This window comes from Meles meles, chromosome 10, assembly GCF_922984935.1.
Source record: "Meles meles chromosome 10, mMelMel3.1 paternal haplotype, whole genome shotgun sequence".
Classification (NCBI taxonomy): Eukaryota; Metazoa; Chordata; class Mammalia; order Carnivora; family Mustelidae; genus Meles; species Meles meles.
Genome location: NC_060075.1, coordinates 98,675,870 through 98,690,927, shown reverse-complemented (window position 1 = coordinate 98,690,927; position 15,058 = coordinate 98,675,870). Strand labels below are relative to the sequence as shown.

Below are 15,058 nucleotides of genomic sequence, written 5' to 3'. Positions count from 1 at the left end.
TCATGACCTGAGCCGAAGGCAGAGGCTTTAACCCACTGAGCCACCCAGGTGCCCCCAATTTACTAATTCTTTATCTTGAGGTTCTTTTGTTTTTATGTTCTAATAAACCTTTGCATATTCTAAGATCACTTTTCGTTTTCATGCTTTTTGTTTAGTACTTTTGGGCTGTACATTTAAGTCTGTGGTCCGTTTGAGTTAACATGTCTATTTGGTACAAAGTAAGGTTGATGATCATTTTTTGGTTATCAAACAGATATCCTGTCCTGGTGATCTAGCACGATTTCTTGAAACACTTCTCTGTCTCCATTAGAATTTCCTGGTACCTCTTGTTCAAATTCAACGGACTATCCTCATGAATTTTGCTCCATCCATTAGTATCTTTTATTTCAGGAATACAACAGTGTTGATTCCTGGAGCTTCATGGTAATTGTTACACTACATTTAAAAAATTGCTTTGGTTATTCTACTTTTTGAACTACCATATAAGGTTTAGAATTAGAATGCCAATTTTTGCAAACAAGTCTGCTGTGGTTTGAATAGATTGCATTGATTCTAGACATAAAATTGATAATAATTGTCATCCCAAACACATACACTCTTCTGACAGTGAACATGGTTATCCTCCATCCGTGCAAATCAAATTTAAATTTGTCTCAAGGATGTTGGTAGTCTGCGTACTTTTTCCTTGGATTTATTCTGAAAGATGGTGTGGGTTTTTTTGTTCTTGTTTTTAATAATTTGTTTGGAATATAAATGAAATTTTTTTGTGGTTTAATTTTTTCAGTTAGCATATAAGAGTGCAGTGGATTTTTTTGAAGATGATATTAATTTGTTTATTGATTGCATGGATATTGTATGATACACAGGCTTTATTCCCATTTATAATTTTATCTGATACCATAATTCAATTTAGATATGTTACATAGGATATGCCAACAATCATATTTAATAACCAGATAAACTCTTTTGACTTTGCTTGGGTAAATGGTGAACTCCAAGTCACAACTTATTTAGTATGTCATTTCAACTATTTCAGAGGTTCTGGAGACAATGGCTTCTGTGCCCAGGCAGGTTGTATATCAATTTTGAATGCAACCTGGAATCATCTTGAAGGAATTCTAACTTCACATTGTTGGGGTAGTTTACCAGAATGGCTTCAGAGTAGCCTGAGTTTATGCTACATTTTTCAAAAGATACATTCATTCAGCATCATGATCAGACTGTTAAATTTAGCAATCAGTAACATGGGTGCAAAAAAAAAGTCTACATTAAAATCCTTTGTTGTAATGCTTTATACTCTCAATGGAACAGAAACTAAAACAATCTGTTACATTATTCATGACAAATACAGTCCTTGAGTTTTTTTCCATGCATGTGAGTATTGTCTGAAATATGTCTTCTTTGTGGCAGCTAGGACCTGCCACCACTGTTTGGCTGAGTTCATAAATCTCTTATACCTGTCATTCTCTGGCTCTCCTCCCCTGCTCAGTGTTTTTTTATTGACATTAATTAAAATGTTCCACCACTGTCATAGCTCCTCTTTCTACTCTAACCGCCACAGCCACCTTCGTTGTGTGGTTTGGCAGAACATTGACCTTTACCATGTTAGGGGTTAGAGCTTCTGCCTCCCAAAATTTCTATTATTCCTTGGGTTCAAAATAAGAAGATTGATTGTTGTAGTTGACAGAATCTTTGCATTCTCCCTCACTTCCGAGTAGCTTCCATCATTACCATGTCCATGATAACCATCCCCAGTGCTTCCATATTCACCACCACCTTGACTGCCACCTTGACTGCCACCAAAGCCACCTCATTTCCTGAAGTTTCTCCATGAATACCACCAGAGTTTCCAGAACCATATCGACCTCTTTGGCTGGTTGCAGCACTAGCCAGCTTCCACTTAGGTAGGGCTTTTGTTACTTCACAGTTGTGGCCATTCACAGTATGGTGTTTCTGAATGATAATCTTGTCTGCAGAGTCATGGTCATCAAATATTACAAAAGCAAAGCCTCTCTTCTGGCCATTATTTCAGTCATGATTTCAATCACTTCAGTTTTCCCATACTTTTCAAAATCTCGTAGTGATGTTCTTCAGTGTCTTCTTTAATGCCACCAACAAAAATCTTCACAGTTAAATAGGCACCAGATTGTTGCAGATGTTCTCTTGAGACAGCCCACTTTGATTCGACAACTCTTCCATCCACCTTATATGGCATTGTGTTCGTGGCTGCATCCACCTCTTCTACAGTAGCATACGTGACAAACAAAACCTCCCAAGTGCTTGGTGTTTGGATCTCTCATTACTACACAGTCTGTGAACATTCCCCATTGCTTACAATGGCTCCTCAGACTCTTATTGGCTATTCCAAAGACCAAACCACTGATGAAGAGCTTCCATAGTTATCTGGGCTCCTTGGGAGACTCTGATTTAGACATGACAGCAGTGGAAGGGGAGATTTTAATGATGCTTATCCACAGGAAGAAAGAAAGTACAGGTGATTCATAAATACTGACCTGGATCACGTGACTCTGTTGAATTCACTGATTAGATATCAAAATTATTTTGTGTACTCTGTATTTTTCTTAAATGAATAAATATACTATGTGCAAGTAAAAGCAGTTTTATTTCTTTGTCTTATAATTACGCCTTTTATTTTTTTACTTGTTTTATTGCATTGCCTAGCTCCTCCAATACAGTGTTAATTAGAAATAGAAAGAGGTATTCTTGCCCTCTTCCCAATATTAGAGATAAATAACTTTTTACTTTCAGTAAAAATAGTAGGATTTTCTTTGATGCTTGTTGTTAGTTTGAAGCCACGCCACTACCATTCTTGGTTTGCTGTAATCATGAAAAGTTAATGAATTTTCTCCTACACTTTATCTGCAACTTTTAAAATAATCATATGGTTCTTGTCCTTAATTGTTAGGATAGAAATTTGCATTGCTTGATTTTCTAATGTTGAAACAACTTTGCATTTCCAGTTTCTCTTTTGATATCTTCTTTATCCTATTGATCTTTCCAGAGAAAATAAATTTCCACGTATTTGTGAGCTTTCCACTTTTTCTTTTCTTTTTTTTTTTCAAAGATTTTATTTATTTATTTGACAGACAAAGATCACAAGTAGGCAGAGAGGCAGGCAGAGAGAGAGGAGGAAGCAGGCTCCCTGCTGAGCAGAGAGCGGGATGTAGGGCTGGATCCCGGGAACCTGGGATCATGACCTGAGCCAAAGGCAGAGGCTTTAACCCACTGAGCCACCCAGGCGCCCCTCCACTTTTTCTTATGTTATGGATTTCCAGCCTCATTCTATTGTGATTATAAAATGATTTGTATGCCAGTCTTTTAGGTTCTGCATTGTGGCCCAAAATATTCTTTATCCTAGGAAATATTCCATATACATTTGAGAAAAATGGGTATTCTGTCACTGTGGGTGGAGTGTTTTATGTATGTGTGTTAGGGTTAATTGACTTAATTGTGTTGTCGGTTCTCTGCTGATCTTCTGTCTAAAAACTTTATCCACAGGCTCCTGGGTAGCTCAGTTGGTTAAGCATTTGCCTTTGGCTCAGGTTATGATCCCAAGGTCTTGAGAGCAGGGAGCCTGTTTCTACCTCTCACTCTGCCTGCCTTTCTGCCTACTTGTGTGCACACTTTCTCTCTCTCTCTCTCTGTTAAATAAATCTTTAAAAAAATAAAAACTCCATGATTTGAAGTGAGGTAATGAAATCTCTAATTATTACCATAAAGCTTTGTCAATTTCTCCCTTAATTTTGTCAGTTTCTCCCTTAATTTTGTCAGTTTGCTTTATATTTTGTGTTCCTAGTGTTTGTTGTATATATTTTTATAATTGTTATATCTTGGTGAATGGACTCTTTAGTGTGTAGTTTCCTTCTTTTCCTCTTACAACAGTTTTTGACTATCTGTTTCTATATTAGTACAGCCACCTAGCTTTTTTTACCATTACTATTTTCATGGAGTATCTTTTTCTATTCTGTCATTTTCAACCTGTTTGTTTTTTTTTATCTGAAGTGAGTCTTCTCCGGGTTGCATATAGTGTTGTGTTTTATTTATTCATTCTGTCAGTCTCCTACCTCTGACCATGGACTTTAATCCATTTATGTTAAAAGTAATTACAGATAAGAAAAAGCATTTCTGCCATATTACTATTTCCAGTATGTTGATTGTGTTTCTCATTAACTCTGAGAGTTTTTGCTTTTTTTTCATGTTTTTTTTTTTTTTTTCCTTTGGTTGGGATAGCCTTTTGGAGTTACTTTTGCTGGTATCACTGTCTATTGATGTTTTTAAACTTTTGTTTCTCTTTATTCTACAGAATGGGCAATTCCTGTTGGTTTATCTTCATATTTACTGACGTATTCTACTTTTCTCATTATTTTGCTATAAAATACTTCTAGGGGTTTTTTTTTTTTTTTTTTTAAAGATTTTATTTATTTATTTGACAGAGAGAGAGAGATCACAAGTAGGCAGAGAGGCAGGCAGAGAGAGAGGAGGAAGCAGGCTCCCTGCAGAGCAGAGAGCCCGATGTGGGGCTCGATCCCAGGACCCTGAGATCATGACCTGAGCCGAAGGCAGTGGCTTAATCCACTAAAAATATTTTTAGTTTTGGGGTCTCGAATTTTATGTACTTTAGAACTTCCATTTCTATGATGCAGTTTTCCAATCTGCTTAGTTATTATGATAATGTATGTCCTTGAATACATTTATGCTAACTGCTTTAAAGTCTTTATGGCTAATTACCATATCTGTGTTATTTTGGATCTGTTTCTATTGATCTTATTTCCTCTTGACTATGAGTCACAGCTTTCTGTGTCTTTGAAAGTCTAGTAATGTTTATGATATATACTAAACTTTATGGATAGTACTATGTAGCGTCTTCTGGTTTATTTTTCTTCTGAAGATTGTTGATTTCTGTGTTAATAATATGCCAGATTCACAATAAACTCTGTCCCCCCCAGCATAGTTATCATAATCTTGGTTTATTCAGCCTTCCAATTCTTGCTTTTTGCTGAGCTTCTTAAAATATCATTGACACATGTGAAGGTTATATATATACAGATTTTAAAGCTCTTGATTCTTTTTTTTTAATTAATTTATTTTTTCAGCGTAACAGTATTCATTGTTTTTGCACAACACCCAGTGCTCCATGCAATATGTGCCCTCCCTATTACCCACCACCTGGTTCCCCCAACCTCCCACCCCCACCCATTCAAAACCCTCAGGTTGTTTTTCAGAGTCCATAGTCAAATCTTATGGTTCGCCTCCCCTTCCAATTTCGCTCAACTTCCTTCTCCTCTCCATCTCCCAATGTCCTCCATGTCATTTGTTATGCTCCACAAATAAGTGAAACCATATGATACTTGACTCTCTCTGCTTGACTTATTTCACTCAGCATAATCACTTCCAGTCCCGTCCATGTTGCTACAAAAGTTGGGTATTCATCCTTTTTTTTTTTTTTTTTTAATAAACATATAATGTATTTTTATGCCCAGGAGTACAGGTCTGTGAATCACAAGGTTTACACACCTCACAGCACTCACCATAGCACATACCCTCCCCAATGTCCATAACTCCCTCCCCCTCTCCCAACCCCACCTCCCCCCAGCAACCCCCAGTTTGTTTTGTGAGATTAAGAGTCATTTATGGTTTGTCTCCCTCCTAATCCCATCTTGTTTCATTTATTCTTCTCCTATCCTCCTAACCCCCCATGTTGCATCTCCACGTCCTCATATCAGGGAGATCATATGATAGTTGTCTTTCTCCGATTGACTTATTTCACTAAGCATGATACCCTCTAGTTCCATCCACATCGTCGCAAATGGCAAGATTTCATTTCTTTAGATGGCTGCATACTATTCCATTGTGTATATTTACCACATCATCTTTATCCATTCATCTGTTGATGGACATCTAGGTTTTTCCATAGTTTGACTGTTGTAGACATTGCTGCTATAAACATTCGGGTACACGTGCCCCTTCGGATCACTATGTTTGTATCTTTAGGGTAAATACCCAGTAGTGCAATTGCTGGGTCATAGGGTAGTTCTATTTTCAACATTTTGAGGAACCTCCATGCTGTTTTCCAGAGTGGTTGCACCAGCTTGCATTCCCACCAACAGTGGAGGAGGGTTCCCCTTTCTCCGCATCCTCGCCAGCATCTGTCATTTCCTGACTTGTTCATTTTAGCTATTCTGACCGGTGTGAGGTGATATCTCATTGTGGTTTTGATTTGTATTTCCCTGATGCCGAGTGACGTGGAGCACTTTTTCATGTGTCTGTTGGCCATCTGGATGTCTTCTTTGCAGAAATGTCTGTTCATGTCCTCTGCCCATTTCTTGATTGGATTGTTTGTTCTTTGGGTGTTGAGTTTGCTAAGTTCCTTATAGATTTTGGACACTAGCCCTTTATCTGATATGTTGTTTGCAAATATCTTCTCCCATTCTGTCAGTTGTCTTTTGGTTTTGTGAACTGTTTCCTTTGCTGTGCAAAAGCTTTTGACCTTGATGAAATCCCAATAGTTCATTTTTGCCCTTGCTTCCCTTGCCTTTGCTGATGTTCCTAGGAAGATGTTGCTGCGGCTGAGGTCGAAGAGGTTGCTGCCTGCGTTCTCCTCAAGGATTTTGATAGATTCCTTTCTCACATTGAGGTCCTTCATCCATTTCGAGTCTATTTTCGTGTGTGGTGTAAGGAAGTGGTCCAATTTCATTTTTCTGCATGTGGCTGTCCAATTTTCCCAGCACCAATTATTGAAGAGGCTGTCTTTTTTCCATTGGACATTCTTTCCTGCTTCGTCGAAGATTAGTTGACCATAGAGTTGAGGGTCTATTTCTGGGCTCTCTATTCTGTTCCATTGGTCTATGTGTCTGTTTTTGTGCCAGTACCATGGTGTCTTGATGATGACAGCTTTGTAATAGAGCTTGAAGTCCGGAATTGTGATGCCACCAACTTTGGCTTTCTTTTTCAATATTCCTTTGGCTATTCGAGGTCTTTTCTGGCTCCATATAAATTTTAGGATTATTTGTTCCATTTCTTTGAAAAAAATGGATGGTATTTTGATAGGGATTGCATTAAATGTGTAGATTGTAAAGCTCTTGATTCTGTTTCACTGAATTTTCCCCATTACTTCTGGTGGCCTAAAATCTATCCTTTTTTTTTCATACCCAGTGAGACTGAATTTCTGATTAATTTGTTTTAAGTTAGAATTGGAGTTTTCTTACCACTTGTTTTTGACCATTGTGGACTTTGTTTTTGGTACATTTTTTTGTTGTTATCATGTAGTATGTCTTATTGCCCCTTTTCTTTATTCCTTTCTAGAAAATATTTACCTGCCTCACAATCATTAAAAATTTTTTTTCTAGCAATTAATTTGATTAATGTCAAAATTTTCTTAACCCTCAGATCTAAAATAAGGGTACATGCCATATATATGTCTTTTAAGGGGTCCTTCTTTTGTTTTACTGATCTGTGGTAATTACTAAATTTATTAAATGTCTTGATGTCTAGAGAGGATAGACCACTTCCTTTATTTTTTAAAAATGCTACCAGTTTTAAATTGTTCATCAAGTTATATAAGAGAAAATTGTGGTTCATATTTTATTTGAATGTATTGCTGGTAAAAATTAACTTTGTTACTATTTACACTTTTCCTTTAACAGCATAAAGTTGGATTTTCAAATATCTAGCCTGAGAATCTAATAGTAGGCCATTTTAACTGATGCACATTATGTGGACTGTATTTGTGAAATTTTTCATATTTTTATGTTATACTATCTTTAAAAGTTTCTTTTTCTGGGGGCACCTGGGTTGCTCAGTGGGTTAAAGCTTCTGCCTTCGGCTCAGGTCATGATCTCAGGGTCCTGGCATTGAGCCCCACATTGGGCTCTTTGCTTGGCGGGGAGCCTGCTTCCCCCCCACCCCTGCCTGCCTCTCTGCCTACTTGTGATCTCTGTCTGTCAAATAAATAAATAAAATCTTAAAAAAAAAGGTTTCTTTTTCTACATAATATCCTATTATATGAATATATTAAGGTGTATATATCTGTTTCATTGTTTGAAGTTTCTTCGTACTTCTGTTTTTTTTGCTGTGATGAACAATGCTGTTATGAATATCTTCAGTTATACATCTTAGTATCCAAGATTCTTCAAAGTCTTTACTTAATACTGAGTTGGAAGATACGAAATTCACTAAAATATATCAGTCTGTTTTCCAAATTTGGTGTATGACACTTTTACAATAGCAGTGTAGGAGAAATCTTGTATGCAGTTCTTGGCATAATCACACTTTACATATTTGCGATCTGATGACCCTATGTAAATGCATCACATTAGTACATAAGATAATGTTTTAAGCATATATAAATGTACAATTTCTTAGCATTAAGTACATTTACATTGTTGTATTAACTATCAGCACCATCCATCTCTAGAACTTTTTTCATCTTCCTCATATGAAATTCTGTACCTATTAAACATTAAGTCCCCAGTCCCCTCTTCCTTTACGCCCTGACAATCACCATTCTTCTTTTTGTCTATAAATTTGACTACTACAGGTACCTTTATACAGTATTTGTCCTTTTGTGCTTGGCTTATTTCACTTAACATCTGTGTTGTATCGTATGTCAGAATTCCTTTCTTTTTAAGACTGAATAATATTCCATTGTATGGATGGATCACATTCCCATTCTTGAAAATGTGTGGTAGGTTACCATGACACATTTTCAACACATTCCACATTACTTTTCATAGTTTCACATTCCCATATTTGTTAGTTCACCTAACATTTATGTACCACATCTTCTTTTTTTATTTTATAATTTTTTATTTGAGTATAGTTGACACACAATGTTATATTAAGTTCAGATGTACTACACAGTGATCTGACAATTTTATGCGTTATGCTGTGTTTACCACAAGTGTAACTACCATCTATCCCCATACAATGCTATTAAAATATCATTGATTATATTCCTTATGCTGTGTCTTTTATTCCTGTAACTTACACTACACCTTCTCTGTCCACATGTATGTACCACATTTATTTTTTATCCACTCAACTGTCAATGGAAATTGGGGTTGTTTCTACCTCAAGGCTACTGTGAATAATGCTGCAGTGAACATGGTGTGCAGATACCTCTTTGAGATCCTGCTTTGAAATCTTGTGGATAAGTATTATGTCAGTGCTTTTGGGCTTCCATAACAAAATCCCAGCCTGGATGGCTTGAACAGTACAATTTTTTTCCCCACAATTCTGGAGCCTAGAAGTTCAGGTTCAAGGTTTTGGTTTTTAATTAAATAGGTATCTATTATGTTATCCATTACCAAACATGGTTTTAAATGATACGAGAGGAAATTCTCAAAAACACACAGAATTTTAGCTTGTGGGAATTTAGGGAGTGTGTAATCTAAAGGGATAAAAATCTGAATGTGTGAAAATTTAAGTAACAGTTAATGACCAGATGTGGTTAGAGCCACATGGCAATACAGTTTTGCTATAGGAGATAGCAAAACTCATCTCCATCTCATCTCCAGAATGAGAAGATGAGTTCTGTCATAGTATCGTGAGTGCTGACTATGTTTTGGTCAGTGCATTAAGCTCTGCTTACCCATAGAAATAATACATTTCACTAATTTCTTTATCGTCATAACTGAAGCTTTGCTAAAAGTCTGTCCAATGTTTTGGTAAATAACAAATATCCTTTTGATGTAGGAAGTGTCCCAATTTTGTAATCAAGGAACTTGAATTTCAGAAGTCTTAGGGTACGTGTATGTGTTTATAAAGATAGTAAATGAAAAATTAGAATTTGAAACCAAATTTGACTCACTACAAAACTTTTTTTTTTAAGATTTTATTGATCTATTTAGTCAGAGAGAGAGAGGAAGCACAAGCAGGCAAGGTGTCAGGCAGTGGCAGAGAGAGAAGCAGGGTCCCCGCCGAGCAAGGAGTCTGATGCGGGACTCTATCCCAGGACCCTGGGACCATGACCCAAGCTGAAAGCAGTGGCTTAACTGACTGAGCCAGCGTCCCTACAAAACTCCTTTTTTGGCTACTTTGCCTTGTGCTCCTTTACTTATGTTCCTGTGGTATCTTTCATACCTATTGAGATATAATAGACAAAATTGTAAGACACTCAAAGTGTACATTGTGATGACCTGATATATATATGCATGGTGGGAGAATTTCTCCCACCTAGTTCATTAACACCCCCATCATCTCACATAATTATCTTCTATTTACCTTTGGTGAGAACATTTAAGTTCTACTTTCAGCTATAAGATGGATAAAGTCTCAGGATCTAACATGATAACTATGGTTGATAACACCCTATCATAAAATTGAAATTTTCTTAGAGTTTTTACCATAACATGATGTTGAATTTTGTCAAATGCTTTTGTGCATCAGTTGAGATGATTGTATGTTATTTTCCCTCTATCATTCAGTTCATATAAGGAGCTCTTCCTAGGTTTCATATATGAAACTCTCCTTGTGTTTTAGAAATCTGAAGTGACCATGGTATATAATCCTTTTAATATGCTGCTGAGTTGGTTTATTATTTTATTGAAGATTTTTCCATCAATATTCAGAAGAGTTACTAGTCCATAGTTTGTTTTTCATGTACAGTCTTTGGCTTTAGTAATAGGGCAATTCTGCCCTTATAGAATGAGTCCAGAAGTTTTCCTTCCTCTTCATTTATTGGAAGAGTTTAAGAAGGATTGGGGTTAATGTCTGTCTGTCTTTTTGTCTGTCTGTCTTTCTTTCTTTCTTTTTCTTTCTTTCTAATGTATGGTAGAATTCATCTGTGAAGATATGTGGACTTGGCCTCTTATTTGTTGGAAGGTTTTTGTTCTCTTTTGTTTTGTTGTATTTAAAAAAAATTTTTTTAAAGATTTTATTTATTTATTTGCCACAGAGAGAGATCACAAGTAGGCAGAGAGGCAGGCAGAGAGAGAAGGGGAAGCAGGCTCCCTGCGGAGAGCCCGATGTGGAGCTTGATCCCAGGACCCTGAGATCATGACCTGAGCCAAAGGCAGAGGCTCAACCCACTGAGCCACCCAGGTGCCCCTATTTTTAAAAAATTTTTAATAGTGGTTAAAAAACATAACAAAACCAACTGACTTGACCATTTTTAAGTATACAGTTTAGTAGCCCTAACTTTACATTGTTGTGCAGCAGACATCTAGAACTTTTCATAAGCCAAAACTGCATACCTCTTGAACAACAACTTCTGTTTCTTCCTCCGTCAGCTACTAGAAACCACAGGTCTTTCTGTTTCTCTGAGTTTGATTTGTTTGGATAGTTCTTGTAAGCAGAATAATGTACTATTTGTCTTTTTGTAACTGGCCTTAGTTCATTTTGCATAATATTCTCAAGTTTTGTCATATTGCAGCATGTTGCAGGATTTATTGTTTTAAGGCTGAAGGATATTCTGTTGTGTATATATACCACATTTTCTTTGTCCATTTAACCACTGAGGGACCCTTGGGCTCTTTTCACCTCTTGGCTGTGGTAAGCAATGCTGCAGTAAACAAAGGTCCAGAGATGTCCCTTTAGGATCCTGCTTTCAGTTCTCTTGGCTCTGTATCCAGACGTGGGACTGCTGGATCATCTGGTACATGCAGTTTTAATGTTTTGAGGAACCTCCATATTTTTCCTATAGCGGTTACATCATTGTGCATTCCCACCAACTGTGCACAAGGGCTCCAGTTTCTTCACATCATCGCCAACACTTGTTCTATTCTGTTTTTTTTTTTTTTGATGGTGTCCATTCTAATGGGTGTGAAGTGATATCATACTCCAGTTTTGATTGGTACTTCCCTAATAATGACATTGAGCACCTTCTCAAATGTTTGGTCCTATGTGCTCTCTTCTGATTCCTCTGTATACTTGGCTGCTTTTTTGGGGGATGGGGTCTGTTTTTGAATATCTTCATTTCCCTGAGAGCCCACACACTGCTTCTCCTGTGATCCTTAGGTGTTCTATCCTATTCCTTAATCACCAGTCTCTAACCCCGGGTATCTGGGGGCTGTCATCACCCTGTGGTTTTCAAGAATGTGCTCAAGGCTTCCCATAGTCTGAGATTTGAACGAGCTCTGAAATAAGCAACATGGAGACTGAACCCCTCAGGTGGCCGTTGCACAGGTGGCTGATCCCATCTGTTTTGCTTTCTGGTCTGTGGGATGGAACCCAGCACTGGGCTGCCACTCCTGTGGGTCTGCCTGGAAAGGAGCTGGGACAAGGGCAAGCAAAAAATGCCACAAATTTTGGACCATTTGGAACATGACTTATCGATTGCATGTTCATTTGGTTGCTGTTGATCTTTGACCAATTTCCATACCTAGAAGTTTATTTTAGCTAGTCTCTAGTTGTTTATTTAATATTTCTATGGGAGCCTGGGGGACCTGGAGCTGTCCTCTTGCTGAAGTCACCCTCAGTATATTACAGTTTGCTGTTGATTTGCATTCCCAAATTCTTAATTTCTTTGGATGGTTTTGGGGTTTTTTGTGGCTCAGTAAAAATGATATTAGTCGGACATCTATTTTTTCTCTTTTATTTCTATTTTTAATTGGTTTTCTGTCTTCTCATGACTAATATGAATTATTTGTATCTTCTCGACGGTATTCCATTGATTATTTATCTGCAACTGTGTCCCAGTTTTGTTGCTTGACTATGGTTAATTTTATCATTTTTTAATCAAGTTCTTAATTATAATACCACATGTACCCTATGTTTTATATTATGCTTGGTTATTTCCCTTTTTAAGGAAGTATTCCCTATCTAAAATTCATGAAGATTTTTTCCTCTGCCTTCTCATTTCTTTGTATGTCAGTACCAATCAGTCATCAGTGCTTCCCTCTCTTATCAAGATTTAATCAGGTTGTTCTCAAAACTGCAGCTGGGAAATATTCTGCTCAGTGAGACTAAAACCTAGAAGATAATTTTGCTAATCTTCTACTTTATTTTTTTTAAGATTTTATTTATTTATTTGACAAACAGAGATCACAAGTACGCAGGGACTCAGGCACAGAGAGGGATTGGGGGAGGCAAGCTCCCTGCCAAGCAGAGAGCCTGATGTGGGACTCCATCCCAGGACCTTGAGATCATGAACTGAAGGCAGAGGCTCAACCCACTGAGCCACCCAGGTGCCCCAGCTAATCTTCTACTTTAAAGTTAAATAACTTTTGAGAATTTTTCCTCAATTCCACATAAAGGAGAACATGATATTTAAGAATATGTCTTAGAAGAGAGTGCTGTGGATAAGGACTCTGAAGTATTGTACATACTGTGTTATAGAGATTTATTAATTCTGAGAACACTTATTAGATCATATTTACTTAAAGTTGGGTTTGGATGATTTCTTGCCAGCATCAGCTGCACTGGTTATACTCAGTATTAAGTATGTGTGTAAAGACTGCCTGCACATTTACGTTTCTCTTCTCCCTGTGTGTTGACTTAACACATACCTTTTCTCAGCATCCGTATTTATACTTTAAGAAATACTAATATGTGTTTTGAAAGAAAGAGTACCATGATCACACACCTTTGAAAAATGTCACATCATGACACTCTTACCCTGTACATTGCCACTTTAAATACTGTTATTACTGCAGCAAAAACTTGACTAAACTCTGTTTAACCAATATTTTTTCCTGAAACATGATTCCCCAAACAAAATATCTATTAAAACCAGAATGAAAAATACTTTCTCTGAATAATGGTTAAAATAGTTCCCAATTTGAAAGATTATTTTTTTTTCTGTTTAGTGCATCTTTTTTTTTTATTTTCATTTTATTTATTTTTTTCAGTGTAACAGTATTCATTCTTTTTGCACAACACCCAGTGCTCCATGCAAAACGTGCCCTCCCCATTACCCACCACCTGTTCCCCCAACCTCCCACCCCTGACCCTTCAAAACCCTCAGGAAATGACAGATGCTGGCGAGGATGTGGAGAAAGGGGAACCCTCCTCCACTGTTGGTGGGAATGCAAGCTGGTGCAACCACTCTGGAAAACAGCATGGAGGTTCCTCAAAATGTTGAAAATAGAACTACCCTATGACCCAGCAATTGCACTACTGGGTATTTACCCTAAAGATACAAACATAGTGATCCGAAGGGGCACGTGTACCCGAATGTTTATAGCAGCAATGTCTACAATAGCCAGACTATGGAAAGAACCTAGATGTCCATCAACAGATGAATGGATAAAGAAGAAGTGGTATATATACACAATGGAATACTATGCAGCCATCAAAAGAAATGAAATCTTGCCATTTGCGACGACGTGGATGGAACTAGAGCGTATCATGCTTAGTGAAATAAGTCAATCGGAGAAAGACAACTATCATATGATCTCCCTGATATGAGGACATGGAGAAGCAACATGGGGGGGTAGGGGGATAGGAGAAGAGTAAATGAAACAAGATGGGATTGGGAGGGAGACAAACCATAAATGACTCTTAATCTCACAAAACAAACTGGGGGTTGCTGGGGGGAGGTGGGAATGGGAGAGGGGGAGCGGGCTATGGACATTGGGGAGGGGAGGCAAACCATAAGAGACTATGTACTCTGAAAAACAACCTGAGGGTTTTGAAGGGTCAGGGGTGGGAGGTTGGGGCAACCTGAGGAAATATTATTTTTTGAATGAGTGATATGAAATGAAATAATGTACTATGACCCAGATCTAAATAATGGTACGTGTCATTGATTATGGTGCCAGAAAAAGAATCTTCTCTGATGGCCCATAATAGCCATGCCTTAGATGTGCAGCTGACATCCCTGTGAATCCTTGGCTGACTACATTTGCAATAGGAAAAGGAGGAACAGGGTAATCAGAGACCCCAGCCCAGTTAAATAGGTGGGCATCACGTGGCCTCCAACATGGGGAGAAGCGGTCCTACAGACGGCAGAGCATTTATTGAGGCGTGGCAGTGTTCTGGTTGTGTTTTCATATAAGTCATCTCATTTCAATCCTCTCATAATAGTGTAGTCTTCATTGTTACTGTACCTGTTTTACAAATGAGGAAGCTAGAACTAAGAATTGACCACTTACCCAGA

At 37.6% G+C, this 15,058-nt stretch overlaps 1 protein-coding gene across 2 annotated transcripts in view; it reads left to right on the top strand.

Moving 5' to 3' along the window:
* LOC123951333 (zona pellucida binding protein) overlaps positions 1–15,058 on the top strand; it is a 108,347-nt gene that overhangs the window by 92,248 nt on the left and 1,041 nt on the right. The window lies entirely within an intron of this gene.